A 6,623-nucleotide genomic window follows, 5' to 3' on the forward strand; every position below is an offset into this window, starting at 1 on the left:
AAATTAGGTTACCCAAGAATAAATTAAGAACTGAGCACTTCAGTATTTTAAAAATACTTTCTCCTCGTCTTTCTGATCAATTCTTTTGTAAATGGCTCGATGAAAATGACCCTTGTGTCCTGGCCAGATATCTTGATTGGTTAGAGCATCATCTGGAAGCTCAGAGGTTGCCAGTCCCATCCTTGGACAGGGCACATACAGGAACAGATCAATGGTCCTCTTCCTCCCCACCCCACCCCTGCCACACACACATTTCCTCTCTTGTTAAAATCAATTTAAAAAAGAAAAAGAAAATGACCTCTTGGCGTCCCCAAATTTTTTAAAACAAATATCTTAGACCAGAGGTCCCCAAACTTTTTACACAGGGGGCCATTTCACTGTTGGAGGGCCAGACTATAAAAAAAAAAACTAAGAACAAATCCCTATGCACACTGCACATACCTTATTTTAAAGTAAAAAAAACAAAACGGGAACAAATACAATATTTAAAATAAAGAACAAGTAAATTTAAATCAACAAACTGACCAGTATTTCAATGGGAACTCTGGGCCTGCTTTTGGCTAATGAGATGGTCAATGTCCGATTCCATATTTGTCACTGCTAGCCGTAACAAGTGATATGACGTGCTTCCGGAGCCCTGACGCATGCGTCCCACATCACCAGAAGTAGTACAGTACGTGAGCGTGAGCAACACCACGCTTTGCTCTCAGTGACCACCAATGAAAGAGGTGCCCCTTCCGGAAGTGCGACGGGGGCTGGATAAATGGCCTCAGGGGGCCACATGTGGCCAGTGGGCCGTAGTTTGGGGAGCCTTGTCTTAGACTATGATTTTACCATTGATCTTCATTGTAGGGCCTACGAAGCCTCTAACATTCTTTCCTTTATGTCTGGTTTTCAGATCAGCAATCACTTCTTGAATTTAGTAACAGAACTTTGTTTCCTTGTTTTTTACCTTTGAAATGTACTAAAACATAGTTGGTTCTCCCTCTCTGGATCTTTCTGTTCTAGTTCACTCTAGGAAGTCAACATGCTTGACCAAACAGCAGCTTACCTACAGCCCCCCAAAACAAGCTAATGGGTTTGTGAATTTCACTTCAAAATAATCCATAACTCTCTGCCTCTCTCATTTTTTCCCTTAGGATGCTTGTTCTTATCCTTAGTTCTTCTCTTAGAAAATAAAAGAAAACCATTAAGGAGTGATAACATTTCAATTTGTCTGGAGCAAATGTAGAAAAAGAGAAGAAGTACTAGAGTAGATGTCAAAAGTAGATAACTTTTGATAGCTACAGTATATAATATGATCTACCTTTATTTATTCCCTGACCAACTGATCAACTGAGTAGAATTAAAACCCAGTAAGGTAGATTCCCTCCCACCAATTTGGTACATATTTTCTAAAACTGTATTTTTTTAAAAACCCAGAAAACTGCATAGTTAATATTTCAAGCAAGCTAGGGAACCAATTCCATTTTTAAAACCAATTCAAGCAATCGAGTATTTATTCTGTCTCTCTTATATAACTGTACCCTAACACAACCGAGTAATGAAAAGGAAAATTTCTCTTTAGAACAACTCCTAAATGAAGAAATATTATAGAATTAAAATACCACCATCTTGGAACCATTAAGAAAATAATTGAGCTAGACAATGATCATAATAGGTACTATGTCCCAGAAGAAGTAAAATAGGTTTACATTCGTTTTCTTTCATAGATCACAGCCTTGTGCTGCCTGTTGTTCAATGTATGAAAATGATATATGAATTATATCTGAAATTGAAATACATATGAAATATATATGCATTCATTGACAAAGGTGGATTAAGGTCAGTTGAAGCTCCAAGTACAGAAGAAAATATTGGGCCTCTTAAAAAAAGAGAGACAAGGGAAATAAAAATAGATGTTAACCATATTTTTAAATAAGTAAAAGTATTATGTACTATTAACATTAAAATTACACATATGAAACCAAACTTGGTGTCATTAGAAAAAAAGTGTAAAGTTGGGGTTTTGCGGGGCCCTTCAGAAGTCGGGGCCCAGGGCACACACCCAGTGCGCCAGCCATTAAATCCACCTCTGTTCATTGGTTGAATCTTTATGTGCCCTGACCGGAATTGAACCTGGTAACCCTGGTGTATTGGGATCACGCTCTACCAACCAATCCACCCAGCCAGCTTTCACAGCACATATACTAAAATCAGATCTTTAATATTTTGAAACAATACTTTGGTGAATCAAAACCTAAGATGCCCTCCAGCCACAGAACAAAAAAAATATAAGCATTTTTAATGGTTTACATAGAGTAAACGAAACAACAACTGTTTACTATAAAGATGTTGAGAATGTCTTCCAAGACATGAGGTTTATTAGAGAGGACCTAGTTGAGGTATTTTTTCTGATCTTAATATCACATTAATTGCACTTCTAAAACTACGACATATTTTATGCTATAGTCACTTTGAGCATCAAAATTACTGCATTTATCCCTAGATATTAGCACTATAATCTGAGAGTTTAATCCTTGGTTTATCCTTATAATAAGGTACAGAACATTGTGAAATGCAGTTTTATATTAACTTTGTTTTGGTTCTTTGCCATTTTTCTAATTTTATTTTCCAACACATTGTTTCTATATTTGTAAAGTTCAAAAACAGTTCTGCTCTAATTGTAATTTCAAACTGTTTTCATTGGTCTTACCTTTTACAGTAATCAAATTTCAGTGTTCAACTCCCTTACTTTCTATTTGTAGAGGCATACAATTGTCATCAGCAATCAGACAGAAGGCTACCTTTAAATGTTGATTAAAATGAATCAAAGCTAGTCATTATATTAAAAATTAACCTGAGGCCCTGGCTGATTGGCTCAGCGTAGATTTTAGGCATTAAAGAAATATAAAACTTGATAGATCTATTTCCTTCTAATTTAGAAAATAATAATAATACAATAAAAATAATAATCCATTCATTTAGATTGTTTTCTTTAATATTCCAAGTTTCCACTGTACTTTGAAATTTGGAGAACAACACTGCCATCCAGGGGAGAGAGGACTGAAATTGCACATCCAAATTCACTGAAAAACAATGCAGAGGCTCTTGGGTGGGATTAAAACACTCAATTGTGTTACAATTTGTTGTGAGGTGACTTCTTAATAATAGTTTGAATACTGAAGATTGAAAACATGTCTTGAGAAGACAGGATTCCCAATATCTTTTACTGGCTCATCCTAGTAAGGGAAAGGTATAACATTAAAATCACCTTGTCAGTACCAGCTCATAACTTCCTTTTAAAAAGATAGAAACCACTTTATTAAGGTATGATTGACATATAAAAGGCTTTACAGAATATTTACAAATTGATAGCTTTGGAGATAAGTATACAGAATGAACCACCACCTCAATGCATTCTTTTAGCATATTCAACACTTCCAAGTTTCCTCCTGCCTGCCTTATTTTTTTATTTTTTTTATTTTTGGTGATAAAAGCCCAACATAAGATCAATTCTCACAGCAAATTTTTAAGTATACAATAAAGTATTGCTAACTATGGGCACTTTGCTGTCCAGTAAATCTCTAGGACTTATGTGTTTTTTATAACTGATATTTTGTACTCTTTGACTAATACCTCTCCACTATCCTTTCCCTCCAATCTCTGTAACCACCATTCTACTCTTTGCTACTATGAGTTTAGATTCTTAATATAAGTAGTCTCATGTTTGTACTTCTCTGTCTAGTTTATTTCATTGAGCATAATGTCCTCCAGATTCACCCATGTTGTCACAAATTGCAGGATTTCCTTCTTTATCAAAGCTAAGTAATATTCCACTAATGTGTACACTAAATATATACTACATTTTCTTTTCTGGTCACCCATCCATGGACATTTACATTGCTTTCATGTCTTGGATATTGTGAGTAATGTTGCAGTGAGTGGTAATATCTCTTAAAGATCCTGATTTTAATTCCTTTGAATATATACCTAGAAGTGGGATTACTGGATCACAGTTTTAATTTCAATTTTTTAGGAACCTCAATACTAATTTTTTCTTACTATCTCAATATGGTTCAATTTGTGTTTCCTGCATGATTATATATGTTGGGCACTTTTTCATTTATGCCCATTGGCTATTTGTATGTCTTCTTTGGAGAAATGTCTTTTCAGGTCCTTAGTCTATTTTTTTACTCAGGTATTTGTTCATTTGCTATTTAGTTATATGGTTTTCTTGTAGTGTGTGTGTGTGTGTTTTATTATTTTTTCCTGAAGTGAGAAGTGGGGAGGCAGAGAGACAGACTCTCACATGTGCCTGACCTGGATCTACCTGGCAAGCTCGCTAGGGTGTGCTGCTCTGCCTATCTGGGGTATTGCTCCATTGCAACCAGAGTCATTCTAGCACCTGAGGTGGAGGCCATGGAGCCATCCTTAGTAGCCTGGCCAACTTTGCTCCAATGGAGCCTTGGCTGGGGGAGGGGAAGAGAGATTCAGAGAGAAAAAAGAGGGTGAAGGGTGGAGAAGCAGATGGGCGCTTCTCTTGTGTGCCCTGGCCAGGAATCAAACCTGAGACATCCACACGCCAGGCCAATGCTCTACCACTGAGCCAACTGGCCAGGGCACTCTTTATAGTTTTAATATTATCACTTTATCAGATTCATGGTTTGAAAATATTTTGTTCCATTGTGTGGTATGTCTTTTCATTTTTCAATCCTTTTCTCTTTCTCTGTGACAAAGCCTTTTAGTTTGATGGAATACCACTTATTTATTTTTGCCTGACCTTTTGGTGTCATATCCAGGAAATCATTGCAAAGGCCAATGTCAAGAAGCTTTTTCTCTATTTTCTTTTCTAGGAGTTTTATAACTTTGAGTCTTACATTTAAATATTTAACACATTTTTAGTTGATTTTTATATATGGTGTAAGATAAGGGTCCAATTTCACTGTTTTGCATGTAGATATCCAGTTTTCACAGCACCATTTATTAAAAAACCTATCCTTTCCTCAAGATGTATTCTTGGCATTCTTGTGGAAAATCACTTGACTTTATACGTGTGGGTTTATTTCTAGACTATTTATTCTATTCCATTGGTATATATAATATATATTGGTATATGTATGTTTTCATGTTATTATCATATCATTGTAATTACTGTAGCTTTGTAATATATTTTGAAATCAGGAAGGATGTGATACTTCTAGTTTTATTATTCATACTCAAAATTGTTTTTGGTTATTTGTATGTTTTATGGTTTCATATGTATTAAAGGATTTTTTTTTCTATTTCTGTTTAAAATACTATTCAGATTTTGATAGGAAATTCATTGAATCTATAGATTGCTTTGGGTACTATGGACATTTTAACAATATTGATTTGTTCTATTTGTGAACATAGAATGTCTTTCCATTTATTTGTGTCTGGTTTAATTTTTTTATCAGTGTTTTATAGTTTTCAGGGTACAAGTTTTTCACTTTTCTGGCTACATTAACTTTTAAGTAAAGTATTTTATTCTCTCTGATGCTTTTAGAAATGGGATTATGTTCCTAATTCCCTTTTTAGTACTTCATTGTAATTGTATAGAAACACAATTTATTTTTGTTTGATTTTTTTATTCTGCAATTTGCTGTATTAGTTCAAATCGGGGTTGTTGTTTTTTTTTGTGTGTGTGTTTTTTTTTGTTGTATCTTTAGTGTTTTCCACATATGAGATCATGTTATTTGCAATAAGAGATAATTTTACTTCTTCTTTTCCAATTTAAATGCCTTTTATTTTCCTTTCTTGCCAAATAGCTATGGTTAGGACTTCCAGTACCATGTTCAATAGGAGTGCTGAGAGTAGGCATCAGTTGTCTCATTCCTGACATTGGAGGAAAAGTTTTCAAATTTTCACCACTGATTATGATATTAGCTGTGGAATTGTCATATATAGCCTTTATTATGTTGAGGCACATTCCTTCTATACCCAATTTTCTTAAGAGTTTTTTTTTATCATGAAAGGATGCTGAATTTCCCATTTAATTCATTATTTTCTTGATGATGCCATTTGGTTTTATATCTCTGTTCTCTTTTGAACTTCTTTAAGATGATTTTTAAAAATTTTTATTGATTTTTGGAGGAAGGAAGGAGAGACACAAAGAGACAGACAGAGAGAAACATTAATTTGTTGTTCCACTTATTTATATATTCATTGGTTGATTCTTATATGTGCTCTGACCAGGGATCGAACCTGTAACTGTGGTGTATCTGGATGATGCTCTAAAAAGCTTAACTATCTGATTATTTTGAAATCTTTATCAGGTAGGTCATAGCTCTCCATTTCTTCAGGATCAGTTACTGGAGCTTTATTATGTTACTTTGATGGTCTGTGTTTTCCTGACTTATCATGATCCTAGGAGCCTTGCATTGTTGGCAGCATTTTTTTTTTTTTTTTTTGTATTTTTCTGAAGCTGGAAATGGGGGTAGACAGACTCCCGCATGCGCCCGACCGGGACCCACCCGGCATGCCCACCAGTGGGCGAAGCTCTGCCCACCAGGGGGTGATGCTCTGCCCCTCCGGGGCGTCGCTCTGTCGCAACCAGAGCCACTCTAGCGCCTGGGGCAGAGGCCAAGGAGCCATCCCCAGCGCCCGGGCCATCATTGCTC

Source organism: Saccopteryx bilineata, chromosome 4 (genome assembly GCF_036850765.1).
Source record: "Saccopteryx bilineata isolate mSacBil1 chromosome 4, mSacBil1_pri_phased_curated, whole genome shotgun sequence".
NCBI classification, from domain to species: Eukaryota; Metazoa; Chordata; class Mammalia; order Chiroptera; family Emballonuridae; genus Saccopteryx; species Saccopteryx bilineata.